This window comes from Pogoniulus pusillus, chromosome 3 (genome assembly GCF_015220805.1).
Source record: "Pogoniulus pusillus isolate bPogPus1 chromosome 3, bPogPus1.pri, whole genome shotgun sequence".
Lineage (NCBI taxonomy): Eukaryota > Metazoa > Chordata > Aves > Piciformes > Lybiidae > Pogoniulus > Pogoniulus pusillus.
In genome coordinates this window covers 46967554-46984472 of record NC_087266.1, presented here as the reverse complement: position 1 = coordinate 46984472, position 16919 = coordinate 46967554, and the positions used below count along the sequence as shown (strand labels likewise).

At 41.2% G+C, this 16919-nt stretch overlaps 1 protein-coding gene across 12 annotated transcripts in view; it reads left to right on the top strand.

Annotated features, from left to right (window-relative positions):
- ENOX1 (ecto-NOX disulfide-thiol exchanger 1) overlaps positions 1 to 16919 on the top strand; it is a 453062-nt gene that overhangs the window by 189950 nt on the left and 246193 nt on the right. The window contains exon 1 of one of the 12 annotated variants that reach the window (XM_064174893.1): positions 12781 to 12870. The exons of 10 other annotated variants lie outside the window; for them this stretch is intronic. The gene's annotated coding sequence lies outside the window, so the exon portion shown is untranslated. Of the gene's footprint in view, positions 1 to 12780; positions 12871 to 16919 lie in introns of those variants that run through there. One more of the 12 variants, XM_064174884.1, reaches the window with a different exon arrangement.

Below are 16919 nucleotides of genomic sequence, written 5' to 3'. Positions count from 1 at the left end.
GTTTTGCCCTATGTCTTAGAGAGGAAAAAAAAAGCAAGCCCAAATCAAATGCAGGATAAAGTCTGATAAATTCTTTGCAATGTATCATTCCAAATATGAGTCAGATGTCACCAAGTGGGATTATTTGTTTTAGATTTTGGCAGCTTTACATGTCAGGGAAAAATTAAATTTCATTGTGCTAGGTTTGTCCTGTTGCTGTTTCATTTAGCAAGCTAGCAAAAACTAGTGTATATGGTTGTGCTACACTTGCACATATTTTGGTGACTGGATGATATCATTTATTTGTTATGTTGCTCTTGGTAAAATGTATGTTTGTTGTACTGCTTTTGAGATTTTGTTAACAAAAATGGAAAGAGTGAGTAAAGCTCTTAGGTAAAGCAAAGCAGCCCCAGTCCAGTCGGGGACTGATATGCTGTCTCAGTTTTGAGTTGCTTAGGGGGAGTTAATTGATGTCTGCTGGAACCCAGCCCAAAAACATCTTTTAAATTACAGCAGTGCCTGTCTTTTTTCTAGATGGAATCCCAGTGAGACTTGGCATGGTGATTCCATCCCAGTGAGCCTCAAACACCAGCGCTGTGGGAATTTCCCTCAATGCCTTGCTGCAGGGCAAGTGTCTCCTACTGGTAGGAGAGACTGTTGCACTGACCTTGTGCCTTCAGTTAGCATAATGAAGCCAGAAACTGAGCAGGAATCTGAAGTAGGTCTCTCTTCTGAGAAAATGAGATATTTTTTCACACTTCTTCTCCCTCTGTCCAGCTCTCTTTTTGGATCCACCATAAGCATAGAAGGCTGAATTCACAACTGGGTTGAATTCTCTTTGAAAAAGTGAGCTCAGTCCAGATACTCAGTATAAAGGTAAGACTATGTCCCTAGCTGAGGGCCATTTTCCAAGCTGAAACAAGTATAAACATTAAAAGCCAAGTATGACTTAAACCAAACCAAACAAAAAAAACCACCTGCAAAACCCAGAGGATTGCCAGATTGCAGAGTCCTTATCTTTTGAGTGTACTCTTGTGATCCAGGAAAATATGATACATGATATCGAAGAGTATAGAATCCAGAAACTTCTCATTAAAAACAACCATGAGCTTTTATGTGCTTATTCAAAATCTGCTGGCATAGGGAGAAGCACTACAGATTTCCTAAATATTCAGGTCTTCAACTGGTTTAATGCTTTGGTGAGCAAAAATTAGTGCCTGTATTCCAGACTTTCAAAAGAGAATTGAAATTAATTAGTAAAATTGTGATAAGAGTCATCTGGTCTCAGGTAGGCACATTAAAGCCCTGCCATGCAAGGCATTAGGACTGACAGAATAGGACCCTTCCTTTCTACTTAGAAGTGTTACATTTTGATGCAATTTTTTTGAATGAATGGCAAGGTCAATGATAATTGCTACAGAAAAAAGCCATTTATCAGCATGTTTGAGCAATACAAGGGGTGCCCTAAGGGTCCAGGTTTATAGAATTGCATCTCCTACATGTCATACCCATCCAGGGTCTACTGGCTGTGTGCTTGGAGTCAGGACTATGCTGTTGTGCTCTGGTTCTTGTAGTGGCTTTTAAAAATGGCATTCAGCAAGATCTGTTTCCCACTGCCATCTTCTCTCCCAACAAAATCCTGTCAGCTTGGGCACAGATAATATATTGGTGAGACTTTCACCAGTGGCAGGAGTTGGCCATTATAGAGCTGATTGCATAGAGCTTGAACATGAATGCAGACATGGATCCAGCTTGACAGGCTTGGATAAGAGACTTAGCAAAGCCTGGTTCTGGTTTTATTGACTGTTATTCCCCAAAATGCTGAGAGGAGGTTTGTGATTGAAGGTATATCACAGAAGCATAGAATCAACCAGGTTGGAAGAGACCCCCAAGATCATCCAGTCCAACCTAGCACCCAGCCCTAGCCACTCAACTAGACCATGGCACTAAGTGCCTCATCCAGGCTTTCATATTTAACAACATCCAGATGTTAAATATGACCTAATGTAGTGAGTACAGAGGTCTCAGTCTTCAAAAACAACTCAAAGAGGAGAATCTACAAAGAGCTTGCTATGGCAAAGGTTAGAGGTGAATGTGACATGATTGAAAATAGCAAAGCCATCTCTGCCCAAAACAGCCATAGTCTGCGAGTGGTTGCAGTTTCTTCTCCAGCATGTCCCAGGGCAGAGATATCACTGCTGCTGGTGCAAGACAGATGATAGCAGGGTTTGAGCTAATGCTAAGATCTGTCCCACCTCTGCTGTTCCTCCTCAGTCATATTGCAACTGTGTTTTCACACATGACTCAACAGAGGTGAGCAGTTGCCCACAAACTCCCAGCTGTGCTTGTGGACTTAACATCTTCTAGGAATCCCACCATAATCACAAATGTTCCCAAGATATTTGTCTGAATGAAGAAGATGGTACAGTTTTGCCACCTGTGCAGGCAGTATTTTTTGTAAGAATCCTTTTCTTGTATCATCTTCATTTTATTTGCTTTTCTTTTTTCCCTTCTTCCATCTCCTTTATTCCTGCCTGAGCTGAAAGAAGCCACATTATATCTGAGTTCTACTCTGCAAAGCATGGATTTGAAATTAGCAGAACGAGTTAGTCCATTCCCACTTTGCTGGAAACTGTTTTTCTGGGGCTGATAAGGAAACTAATTAAAACCCGTGAAGTCTATTTTCATAATAATACTAAATGGGGCAGTTCATAAATTGAAGATTCACCATGCAAAGAAAAAGTGATTTATTGTAGTTTATTAAAATGAGTCCAGGATTCTTTAAAGATTTAATTTTTTTTTTTCCCTCATTTGGAAATTTGTTCTTAATTCTTGCTCCTCATTCAAGCAAACTTCCTGGAAACAGCCAGGAGGCAGTTCAACAGCTGTTCTGTGGACTGAAAGCAATGGGATGTTTGCTTGAGGACACGGCAGAAGAGGGGGAATTATACACAGTGAACAAATAATTCATCAGGTTGGCCCCATTTCTTCTTTGTCATTTATCTATGAGCAGATCACAGTTTTGCCAGTTGTGCTGTTTGTTTTTCAGAATTTGAGACACACCAAACCATAAAGAAACAAATATGACTGCTGAATTCCTCATGAAATTTAATCACTTGCACAAACAGATACTTGAAGCATATTGGCTTTGTTCTTTTAATTGAATATGTGATAGTGTATTTCTTCTGCCTGAAGGGAGGTTGTAGCCAGGTGGGGGTTGGTCTCTTCTGCCAGGCAACCAGCAATAGAACAAGGGGACACAGTCTCAAATTGTGCCAGGGGAAGTCTAGGCTGGATGTTAGGAGGAAGTTGTTGGCAGAGAGAGTGATTGGCGTTGGAATGGGCTGCCCAGGGAGGTGGTGGAGGCACCATCCCTGGAGATGTTCAAGAAAAGCCTGGATGAGGCACTTAGTGCCATGGTCTAGTTGAGTGGCTAGGGCTGTTGTTTGGACTGGATGATCTTGGAGGTCTCTTCCAGCCTGCTTGATTCTATGATTCTATGATTCTCCTAGCAGAACAGGGTTTAGTGACCTCTGGGATAAATGAATGTGGAAAAAACAAACTGTGATTTCTGTGTGGCTTCTGCAGAAGAACTGTAGAATTCAAGGCAGGAAATTATTTTTTGAGGATTTAGGGAATGGGAAGCAGACTAAAAAAAAGTGGCAAAACAGCCACCATACATTTATTTCACCACTTTCAGACTGTGTGTGAAGCAAATTGGTTATTCTGGCAATTTCCATTAGGGATTTAGCCATCTTAGACAGCAGATAGGATGGCAAGTGTGATGATCATGCTTTACAGCAGTTTTAAAGTAAAAAAAACACCACCAAGAAGGTTTTATTGGCACTGTCTGTAAACAGTGCTACACTTTTTGCTGATGTCTAAATACCATGTGCATATTAAGTGCCTATTCTCCTAGCATGGTTTAGTAAAAGTTGTATTTTGATGTGCATGGAGGTAAATCAGCAGAAGATTGAGGGAACTGAAATGCGTAAAGTTTTCTAGCTGAAGGAACCGAATTACCAAAATGTAGAACTAGTTACCTGCTTCATTAAGAAACATCAGTATGGACAAGTTTTTATGGGGGGGAAGAAAAAGGTATGGGAAGCAATTGGCTAGAGAGTGATTGCAGGATATAGTCTCTGTACTAATCGGCTTGTTCAGGATGTAGAATCATAGAATCAAGCAGGTTGGAAGAGACCTCCAAGATCATCCAGTCCAACCTATCACCCTGCCCTATCCAATCAACTAGACCATGGCACTAAGTGCCTCATCCAGGCTTTTCTTGAAGACCCCCCGGGACGGTGCCTCCACCACCTCCCTGGGCAGCCCATTCCAATGGGAAATCACTCTCTCTGTGAAGAACTTCTTCCTAATATCCAGCCCATTCACCAATCACTTGTAGTTTGGGCAAATGGTAATATTATGGCAATTAAAAGATGAATTGTTCTTACACAGTGTTGCTATATTCACTTAAAGTGATCATCTGGACTTAATTTAGACCTAAGAAGAAACAATTTGTTTAAAAAGTGTTACCTTTCAGGTCTGATTTCTTCATCTGCGCTCTGAGTGCCTATCCTTTCGTGGGCTATATATTGTGGGTTCTTATGCTCACACTGCAGATCCTAAGGGTGTTCATATAAACAGATGTCCCTCATATCCTGTCTGGGTTATTTTCTTCCTGTTCTTTATAGAAGTCATAATTCTACTCTAGGTAGTGCTGTGGACATTTTCATGGTAGAAAACCACAGTGTCTTTCATAAATGCTGTTTCCTATGATGGACAAAAGAGTGTGTGGATCCCACGGTGATAGATGTTCATCTGAGACAGTCTGGGCAGCAATGGGAGGAAAGAAATATATGAGGTGCTCAAGTGGTGCTTCATGTGGGAAGAACTTACTTAGACTTAGAGAGAAACAGATGTAAAATCAAACATATGAAGAGATGTTTTACCCAATAAGTTGGTGAGAAAAGTGAAATTCTCTTCTGTAAATATGGTTTTTTAAACCCTGCATTTCACCTATTTCACTTTCAGTTTGCTGAGATTTCCTCTGCTTGCAGCACAATTATTTCTCTAATGTCCACATGGCTGACTAGAGGAGGTTTAGCTAAATAAAACAGTCTTCTCCTTGGCTTCGTACCCTGAGGGTCTTCTGTGCAGACCTAACACTTAAAATCTCTGTTGTTAGCTGGGGGAAAAAGAGATCTGCAGGCTCCAAATCAAGAGATCTCTCCTATTGAACAGGAATCACAGGACACTGTCCTTGGAAATGGGCTGAGGATTGATGGACCTTTGGAGGTATTTTTTCCTTTACTCTCACAGCAAATGGAGGAATGATGGATTTTGTTTTAATCCAGACCTGTAAGATGAGAGAAAATGAAGCTATGTTGAACTGGCTGCAGCAAAAAAGCTTTTGAGTTTGCTAGGAATAGATCAAATGTTTCTCACCGTTTCTGTAGAAGCTGCAGTGAAAAGTGAACTGAGACATGGAGACAGCATGACTTTTGTTTACAAAGATTTGTATTTCATGCTGAGAGTTCCTTCAGCTGGGCACATGCATTTAAAGAAATAATCTGAAGATTAAAAAATCTGACTCTGTCAAAGTAAGTTTGATGGTTTACATGTTACCAGAATGTAATTCTTCTCAATGCAGGAGAGAGAGAAAGTGCCTGCTGGGCAGCTCTTCATGCACCGTGTCCATGCCCTTCTTGAGCCTGCTTCCCTCTGAACCTGTGCTCTCAAGTTGGTAGTGTATTTTGCAAGCCACTCATTAACACTTCCCTCTGTTGCCCTGTTTGAGTGAGCCGTACAGTGAGCTAAATTGGCTGCAGGCTGAATAAGTAGTTTTACAAGCCTAGTAGCTCAAGGTTCTCAAACAGTGCAGGGAAAGAAGTTAGGATAAAGACAAAATAAAACAAACTCAAAAGCATTAGAACCATATAATTTTATGAACTATTGACCAAAACCTGTGTTCTGATCTTCAGTTTTGTATTCACTCACTTTTCATGCACCTTGCCTCCTTTATTCTTCTCTCCTTTCTCTGTCAAGTACTTCCTCAGACACAAAAGTAGCTTTTTTCTTCTCTTTTCTTCTCCCAGCTTGTGTCCATTTTGCACATGATCCTACTGATGCTGTCATCCTATCTGCTCAAGTTCTGTTAGTAGGATGTTACCCATACTGAAGCATATAAACTATACTATATCCAGTGATTTGCACTCTGTGTCAAAAAGTACTGCAGGTAGCTGTTGAAATCCTATGATTATGATTTGGGCCATAGATGACCAGTAGTACAGCAGCTACAAAGAGCATCTGGTGTGGATCTTTTGCAGCTGGTCCCAAGACAGAGCAGGGGTTTAGGACCCACAAGGACCATTATATAAAGCTGAATATTAACATATTTGTGTCTGTGTGAGAGTTAATCTTAACACTGTTGAATGAGATCTTCAGCCTGAACTAGAAACATGTACTGCACTGTACTGTACCATTATATACAGCTGAATATTAACATCTTTGTGTCTGTGTACAACACTGTTGAATTAGATCTTCCAGCCTGAACTAGAAACGTGTACTGCACTGTACTGTACCATTATATACAGCTGAATATTAACATAGTTGTGTCTGTGTGCAGAGAGTTAATCTTAACACTGTTGAATTAGATCTTCAGCCTGAACCAGAAACGTGTACTGCACTGAATACAAGGCCCTTGACTGTGTTGAGCATCTTATCTGTATTTGCTCTCTTTGAAAATGTTTTGTTATCAGAGTCACTTCTCAGAGCTGAGCAATATCAGGCAAACAAGCTGTTGTGCACATAGCAGCCCTCATTTGTACTTCTTAAATCTAAAGGGTTTGGCGGCTACTGATAAATTTTTGCCACAGCTGTCAGCAATGGGCAGGTGTGGTTATCCCTCTTTCTTCAGAAAGGAACCAGAAAAACTCTGAATTTCAAGTGATTTTCCAAGGCATAAACTTTCCAGAACATTGTTCTGTCTGCCCTGAAAGGGTGAGTCAGACATTAGAAACCATGTGTTCAGACTGGCATGGCAATGCTGAAGCAGCCACTGGAGCCTTCCAGAGCTGAGAGAATAGATTCACAATAGATTTAGTTTACAATTAGCACATGAAAACACATTGTATATTCCTTTTACTTGACACACATGAGGTGTCATGTGGAAGAAACTAATCTCTTGACAACTGTTTTTTTCCTTTCATTTTGAATTTTTCATTTCAATGCACACTTTTCCTATAAGGTAAAAATGTAGTTTAAAAAACCACTCATTTATTTGTTTGTTTCTTTCTTTGTTGCTTTGCTTTTGATATATCTTTGGGTTCAGTCACTGTTTTCTTTCTTAAGATGCTGCTTGTTGTCCTCTCTCAAGGACACCCTGACATTTGTATTCTGAAGCTTGCCCTCAACATAGGATTTTCTTTCATTTTTTACATCCTTGTGTTTTTTACAGATTTTGAGCTCTCTTTCCTTAAAACTGTGCTGAGCCTAACATGTAGAATATCACTTCAGAGGAGGAAAAGACAATGTCTGTGAGCTCCCTTTCCACTAAGTGTCACGCCTCTAGGTGACCTTCTCCATCCTTATCCTGCCTGGGAGAGGACAGTGTCAGCACAAGGACTGGGTGTGCTCAGGGAAAGGCACAAGTCCAGCATGGCTCTGGTGAGGAGAAGGACTGGATGGGCTCAGGGAAAGGCACAAGTCCAGCATGGCTTTGGTGAGAAGAACTGGTTGGGCTCAGGGAAAGGCACAAGTCCAGCATGGCTCTGGTGAGGAGAAGGACTGGATGGGCTCAGGGAAAGGCACAAGTCCAGCATAGCTCTGGTAAGGACAAGGATTGGATGGACTCAGGGAAAGACACAAGTCCAGCATGGCTCTGGTGAGGAGGAGGTTTTAGTAAGAAGAAGCACAATCATTCTGTGTGGCCTTCTCCACTGTATTATTGAGGCAGTTTCATCCCAAATGCATTGGGTGTTCTGTTTCTTTGAAACCTCCAGACTGAAAACTGATTTTTTTCTCTTTTCTCCTTTTTAGAGAAAAAAAAAAAAAGAAAATGCCATACATAAATAAATGTGTAAGATTAGAGACTTCTGAATAATTTTCAGTCATCTTGTAGATTCATGTCGCACAGTGGCTGTTAAAATCTCCAGAGAACACTCTCAAGTTGTGATATGGTGAGGTCCTAACTGAAAATTAAGACTATTTTGAATGTCTGCTTCAGAACTGTAACTATGCAATGACTCAAAATTCCCAGGCTTCAGCATCTGTAAGAATGCTGTTTAATTTCCTGCAAATGCTGTTGGACTTATGCTCCAATCAGCTGGAATATTTTAAGCATAATCATGTGGTGCTCAGAGCCCATAATTAATAATTGTGTGTCAATTTGTCAAGCACCATAAAAGATAAATGGGGATGCAAACTGTACTCTCATTTTCCTGTGGGTCAGCAAATATTTTTCATTATAAAACCCATTTTCCAGAGGACTTCCTGAGATTACTTTGGTATTTTAGTCATTTTTAAAACAAACAGTGGCCAATTTGCAATTACATCCATCCCTGACTGGAAACTCTTCTGGATACTTCAGTTTTACTTATGGTTTGTAAATAAGGGAAAAGTGGTTTTCCTTTTATAGGCTGTCAGAAGGGAAAGTGGTGTTCCTTTTATAGGCTGTCTTTTGTGGGTTTGGGTAGATGCTGATCTGGTAAGCTGCCTTTGCTCCTAGTTTGTTATGTGGGACGTTGTGAGGTACTCTGCTCCTCAGAGAATCAGAACCTGCTCTGTTTATCTCACTGCAACTGCCCTTTGTTTTCCTCTTTTTCTTGGGTTTTGATCATTTCCCTTGCTGATAACAGTGTAAGTGAGGGTAGGACATGATCACTGCATTAATTTCTCTGTTCCTTGACATTAAATCACCATGGTAAGGCATCCAAAGTATAACAGTTCAAACAAAACCAATTGATGGTGCGAGCCATCAGTTGCAAATCTCCTGCTAAAGGAGTAGAGCTGCTGTCATCACATGAGTTTTCTTCACAAGGTGAAAAATCCTTTCCGACTCCATTCTGTGTGGCAAGGAATCAGGCTTCAACAGAGGCAGGTAGCAAAAGGGTTAAGATATTTTGTCTAATATCCCTCGCTATACAGTGCATAGAATCGTAGAATCAACCAGGTTGGAAGAGACCTCCAAGATCATCCAGTCCAACCTATCGCACAGCCCTGTCCAGTCAACCAGACCATGGCACCAAGTGCCTCATCCAGTCTCTTCTTGAGCACCTCCAGGGATGGTGCCTCCACCACCTCCCTGGGCAGCCCATTGCAATGCCAATCACTCTCTCTGCCAACAACTTCCTCCTAACATCCAGCCTAGACCTCCCCCAGCACAACTTGAGACTGTGTCCCCTTGTTCTGTTGCTGGTTGCCTGGCAGAAGAGACCAACCCCACCTGGCTACAGCCTCCCTTCAGGAAGTTGTAGACAGCAATTAGGTCCCCCCTGAGCCTCCTCTTCTCCAGGCTAAACACCCCCAGCTCCCTCAGCCTCTCCTCATAGGCTTTGTGTTCCAGGCCCCTCACCAGCTTTGTTGCCCTTCTCTGGACACCTTCCAGCACCTCAACATCTCTCTTGAATTGAGGAGCCCAGAACTGGACACAGCACTCTGTTTATATGTAAATGTGATTGATTGAGTATACAAAGTCTCTAAAGACTGCTGGACTGCTATCTCCTGCCTGCTGAACCTGCCCATCTCAATACACATCTGTGGTTTCTGTGGGGAGCAGGTTTGTAAAGGAGAGTTTAGCAGCTTACCATGTTCATTTTGCATACCTGTCATCTTTTTCAGCCAGCATTCCCAGTACAGGAATGCTGGTTTAGAAGCAAGAATTTGTTTTTCATTATTTATAGGACCCGTGCACAGAATAAAAGAAATCAAAAGAAACCAAAAACCTTGAGAATTACAAAACTGGAATAGTTTGTGCATTTTTAAATATTGTGGAGTTGTAGTTTTCTTTTTGTCTGCAGTTTGGTATTCCTTCCTAATTTTCACTGCTTATGCCATAAATCTTCCAGTAACAGCTTTCACTGGACACCAGACACAGTATCTGGAAATAGAAGTTATTTACAGGTCTGCTTCTACAGACAATCCTAATATCTTGTTCATCCCTGCTGTTGACCCTATTTAACTGCTTTTATATGTCTATAGAGCAAAGGAAACTTGGAAGAACCTATTTTAGTGGGAGGGGGGGAGTTGAAATTCTTTCGGTTACTTGACTGCTTTGAAAGTGGGGTGACTGAACTGAATTGAAGTTATTAACAGCTAAAGATCAAGGGATCAGTGTGGTCAACCTGGAAACCTGAGATTTATTTGTGGAATTTCTGTAGCCCATTTAAATTTAATGCATGATTTGTAGTCACTTGCCAAACCTGAAAGCAAATGCAGCTGAAGGGGAGGGAGGATATGGGCAAATCATTCTGGATTGAAAAATGGTGCACCTTGGCCCTGTTTTGAAAGAAGCCCTTGTTGGGGATAGAGTATAGAATCATAGAATCAACCAGGTTGGAAGAGACCTCCAAGATCATCCAGTCCAACCTATCCCCCAGCCCTAGCCACTCAACTAGACCATGGCACTAAGTGCCTCATCCAGTCTCATCCAGTAGCTGCAATTGCAAGGCTATCTCTGAGTATATGAGCCATTTGATAATGCTGTCACATAAATGTCACATATTGGCTCATTCTGAGGATTCTTTTCTTACTGGGAACTGTACTAAAACTTCTAAGAGGTTTATGAAACTGCTATTAGATAGGAATATTTTTTTTTAAATGGGATTAAGTCCAAGAATCAATCTTCAAAGATTTCCTACATTCCTTAAACGATCATAGTCCATTTCCCACGTGTCTATACCCACATTTAGTTTCTTAACATTCTTCTTTAATATTATTGGTCTTTCTGGTGTACTTCCACCTTCTGTTCCAAATGTCTTTGACTTCTCTATTCTCTTCTACTTCTCACACAGAACTTGAATACTATTCTATTAAATACTATACTATTAAACACTATTCTATTAAATACTATACTATTCAGAGCACAGCAGAAGTAAAAGCTATATATTTTGATGAGATGATATATCCCAGTGCATTTGAGCCAACATCCAGAACAAATCCTTCCTTCATGCTGTATGACTCTTATCAGGAAGCAAATTTTTTTTGTACTGTGTATGCTTTTGTCTAAATATTAGATGTCTCCTCTGTGTTATAGATACCAGCTGTATGTTTATGCCAGAGCACTCTGCACAATGCCATTCAATTGGCAAGGTTGTCAGTGTAGTGCTGGAGTTGAGGTTTAATTGCAAACTTCCACTGCTGTTGTAATAATATACCACTTTTTCTGCTTTCTCATGGTGGGTCAGTGTATTTGAGGTCCATCTTAAAAGAATTCTGCAGTTTGATTGAAAATAAGCTTCACGGTCTGCTAGTTTGAAGTCAGGTCAGGGTGGTAACAGTGAGGTGCCGCAAAACTCCGAGGGCAGGTCAGATAACCACATAGGGGTTTCATTCCAGCCCACATTGAGAGTGGACATCATCATCTAAACCAGAAATAGCAGTTAGCAAAGTCCCCTGAGATTGTGGCAGGCTTTTCCTTCCCACAGGAGGAAAAGTAAATGCTCTGGCTTTTATTTGCTCAAGATTTAAGAAAGTATGTTAAAAACCAGGGCTTGGCATGTTCCCCTAGCAGCTAGATGAAAGAACAGACTTGGGATGTAAGTCTTGGTGCATGGAGTTCAGGGATATAATCTCTTGATAGAGATTAATTTCAGAAGTATTTGAAGCCTTTTAGCTCCACATTTCCAGTTGGGAAGTTGATTCCAAACCAAATTAATGACTAGGAACTTCATTAGTGTTCTTAGCCTGAGTATATTCATAAACAACCTTTATCCATTTGTTTTGCAACACCATTACCTTTTATCTTGAATAGCTATTTATTAATAATTAATTGAAGAGTAATAAATATTTAATAAAGAGCAAACATATCCTCCCTTACCTTTCCCCTTTAGCTGTTCCTCTTCATTTTGCTAGTCTAAACAATCTAAGCTCCTTGAATCTCCCTTCAAGGGAAAAAAATCTCTCTTCAAACTGGTTTTTGCAGCCTTTTTCTGCACCTGGTCCATTTTCATTTTGTGATGAAAATGGCCAAACTCCAGCTTGCAAAATGTGTGTGGCTCATAAGCTCTTGCAATGTGTCTTTTTGCTGGTTATGCAGCGTTAGTGCTGCTGCCTTAATGCAAGAGAAGAGCCTTCCCAGCATGACAAAGTAAGAAAATAGTAATAAATAATCACAGGATCAATGTAGAGTGCTCTGATATGTGTGATGCTTCTAACATGAGGCAGCAGCCTCCATCTCGGCTGCGTATGCCGCTGTGCTGGCAGGAGCTCCAGACTGGGAAGGCTTTTACAAGGTAGGACATTTTAGTGGGGAGATTTGCAATAGGAAGGAGCAGGATTTGGGAGAAGTGTAGGGCACAAAATGTGAAGGCAGGGTGGATTCATTCTTTGGGCTGAGAAGATTTTGCAATGGGCTTATAGACCATGGCTGAGCTCAATGTTAATACACATAGTCTGAAGGCCAGCTGTGCTGCTAGCATTAGCACTCTAGGGCGTGTCCATCTAATGGACATTAGTAACACCTGAGCTGGGTGAGCACGCTCGCTCCACTGCTGCGAGGCTGTTTCGGCTTGAAATTCCACCTGTGCTGATTAGCCCTGCTCACATAGCCAGGCTCCTCCCAGTGCCAGGTGTTGTGGTCACGACCTCGGATATCGCAGCCAGGCAGTATGGGTTTGGCTGGTGGACGTACAAGCAGCAGAAAAAGCTCCTGGTGTCTGGAATGTTTGTCAGGTATGTAAATGTCTCCGATTGTTTTCCTTAAATTATCCCTATGGGGATCATTTGTGCAGCACTTTTATAACTAGTTCCTGCATAAAATACAGTCCTGGTACTCAGGTTATCTTTTATGTAGTCAAACGTTTTCTTGTTTGTATGCTAATCTAAGCTCTTCATCACTTGAGTAACTCCAGCAGCTGTAGTGTGGCCTTCTTACTGTGCTTTGCTGTGGAAAAGAAAATGAATGTCTGCTTCTTTTAATCCTAAATTCAGTCTCCCACGTCTCTGTCATAATTCTTTTGAAGTGAACAAAACTCCAGATCTGCTTTTTGTGAAGTTTAAATTCCGAGTATATTTAAGCACTGAATCCTCTGCAACTGGATGCTTAGTAAAAGCTGGGGCAGTGCCTGTGTTTGAAGGGTTCTTTCTTTCTTTATCTTTTACTTTTGATTGCTGCCGTGATACCATTTTCTGCTTTGAAATGAGCACAGGATTTGCTGTACCAAAGTGGTGAAGTGATCAGTTGAGACTTCTAGTTTACTTTCTTCAGGGGCCTCTTTTTAATATCTCGTAGAGAAGCCTGAATGACATAAGGAGCCTCAGTAACACAGTTTGCTGGAAGATGTTGGGCTGTGGTAGAGTTGGAGATGTAAGTCTGTCGCTGAAGAGTACAGCAAACCTTGGTAATAAAGAGTAACACTTCGGTATGAGGTGCACTGGTAATGCGAGGGCTGCAGCGAGTCTCTAAGCAATTAACACACAGCTGTCATTGTATCCGCTTCTCTCTATGGGCTGCATGTGCAGCGCTGCGCGTTCCTGAGGCTTTGTGAACTCAGATTTTCAGACTCTCGATTGCAACCTGTTTGCATGTGGTTACAGCTTCTAAGTAGCGTCTAATTTACAGCCATTAAACCCTTTTTTGTTGTGGTGATTGCCTTCCAGATTACAAGTGGTTGGCTGGCTCTTGGCTAGAGGGCAGTGAGATACTTGCACCTACAGGCTGAGTCTAGAGGCGTTACTGTGCCTCAGCTTTTACTTTGGGATGCTAAACAATTGGATCACTGCTGTAGTGTCACTGCAACCCAAACCAGTTCTTTTCACCTAGTCAATGGTAGGTGGGATGCTGAATGTAAAACAATGGAGATTTTCTTATGCAGGCTGCAATGAGCAGCACAGGTGCCTTCTGCAGAGCCTGTGCCTAAGGAATGCATCAGGGTTGAGAAAGGAGATTTGACTATGGCACAAGGCATTTTTGGGGCCCCAAAACTGCTGCCACAGCAGCATTTATAGCCCAATAGTGGGTAGGACAGAGTATGACTGAGGGATTGAGGTATTTTTTAGTTACCTTGTATCATTTAACTGCACCTCTGATTTGTTCTTTTCCATCTTTTCTTTCCTTTGTTGTTTTTTTCTTTTTCCCTGTAAAGCTTTAAATTCCAAATTTAAAAAACAAAACGTCTGCTGTAGCACTACCAGGAAAGATAATTGGATCAAATGAATAATAGACTTTTGAACTTGTAGTCTGAAGTGTCCTCGTTTATGTGATAGATTAATCACCTTTTCCATGTGAGTTATGTCATCGCTTCCAAAATAATAGCTTAGTTTACACAGAGCAGCTGAAGCCATAGACAGTTGCCTTATTAACTGCTTGTTTATAGCAACCCTACAAAGCCTGAATTTTAGTTAGTGGTAATGGTTAAAGAAGGTGGAAAAGAACCCTAAAAACTAGGAGAGCCCCAGTTTCCTTGAACTATCACTTTTATGAGGACACAGGCAGGCACAGGCACCAATTTTTAATGATTTTTTTTTCCTGTGTTACATATGGGACTGGTTATATAAAATACTCATGTTCACAGGTGTATATGATTTGCCCTTAAAAGCAGGGAAGCCAAATGGTGGCAGGTGCAGAACTTATTTCAGCTGTGTCTTGCATTTGAAGGAAAAACAGGTGGGAGCAGTACTCATTATCATTAGGGACACCCAGCTGATACATGCAGTCTTTTAGAGGCCATTACAAACATGAACAAATCGCAGTTCACAAAATACAGGCACCAAATGATTTTGGGTTTGGGTTGGTTATTTTTATAATAACTCATCCCTGGCACCAAATATCAGCATTTTATTTGAAAATGAGCACATTAGGAAACCAGATAGTTTTAGAATAGGGTAATTACAGTGTGAGGTAATTACCATGGGTGGAGTCGCTGTCCCTGGAACTGTTCAAGAAAAGACTGGATGAGGCACTTAGTGCCATAGTCTGTAGGGCTGGGTGCTAGGTTGGACTGGCTGATCTTGGAGGTCTCTTCCAGCCTGGTTGATTCTATGATTCAAACCGGTGGAGAGGGAAACCAGACTTTTGTGAGCTATTCTAAATTTCACCTTTGATAGAGGAAAGGTTTAGGGGAAGACCCAGTCGAAGGAAATATTTGTAAAGGTAAGAAAATAGACAAAGAAAGAGAAAAGGAAGGAAGGAAGGAAGGAAGGAGAGAATGGGGGAGAGAAAGAAAGAGAATCATAGAATCAACCAGGTTGGAAGAGACCTCCAAGATCAGCCAGGCCAACCTAGCACCCAGCCCTAGCCAGTCAACTAGACCATGACACTAAGTGCCTCAGCCAGGCTTCTGTTGAACACCTCCAGGGACAGTGACTCCACCACCTCCCTGGGCAGCCCATTCCAATGCCAATCACTCTCTCTGCCAACAACTTCCTCCTAACATCCAGCCTAGACTTCCCCCAGCACAGCTTGAGACTGTGTCCCCTTGTTCTGTTGCTGGTTGCCTGGCAGAAGAGACCAACCCCCACCTGGCTACAAGAAGAGTGAGAAAGAGTGAATGAAAAAAAAAAGAAAAGAAAAAGTAACTACTATTAGATGATTATTTCTATAAAAGTTGTTGGTTTTACTCTCTGATGTATAATAAATATTGTCCAAAAAATAAAATATGCAATTTTGCAAGGCAGACTCAAACCACTAAAATCAAATCCTGCAGCCTGCTGAGAATGTGCAGTTACCATAATTCAGTGTTTGACATGCTTTACTGAGATATTTCTTTTTTCATCACATATATGAAATTTTAATCAAATTGATCTTAGGCATACTAAAAACATGATCATTTGCTATCAAATTTCATTGAGAAGGAATAAATACCTCAAAGAATTTAAATTGTGAATGCTGAAACACAGTGTTAGACATTCAGAAATGTATTTTCTGTGACATTTAGTGTTCTGTCATCTTCATGGTAACACTGTGATGTGTAAAACTCTTTTCCCAGCAGAAATTTGGGCTATAAATCAAAGTCTCCAGTATCATGTTCTGGAGTAAACAAAAAGAAATCAAAATTCTGTTGAGTCTTCAGAAAGTCAAGTTACCATTCTTTGTTTAGTGGACATCAAAAGTTGGTCTAACCCAGTACTTGGTCATGATCTCTGAACTGAATGCCTGGGGAAGAGTACAAGAAGAGGGCAGGCATGTATGGTTGTTTGCAAAACATACTCTGTATTGCTGCACTTTGTTGCTCAAAGACTAGTTGAGCTAGAGGTGGTAGCCCTTGACAGGTTATCATTGCTATGAATCGATCCAGTCAGCTTCTCACTGTGTGTAAGTTTCTAGCAGTCACAGCTTCCTGTGGCAGGCACTTGCAAGTTGCAAGGACTTTAACAATGTGCTGTATGAGTAGCCATACCCTTTTTTGCTAGTTCTGGATCCACCACGTGCTTATTTGTGTCACTGGCTTTCTCTGTATGTTGAGGCAGACTAAAAGGAAGTTGTTCTTTCCACCTTCTTCATTCCTCTAATGATTCTGTGAGTGTCTGTCATATCCCATCCTCAGCCATTTCTTTCCTAGGCTGAAAAGCCCATCTCTGCATAATTATTTTCACCTGGAAGCTGCTCCATGCCATTAAGTGTACTTGTCACCCTCCTTTCAGTGGTCTGTTCACTTTTCCCATGTCTTTTTAGGGTGGAGAAACCAAGGCTGAGATTTCTACAGTGAATGAAAAGTATTCCTGTTTGGTTTCTTCTTCTTTCTGTGTAATTTGATGCATTTTCATGAGCCCTGAGCTGAGAT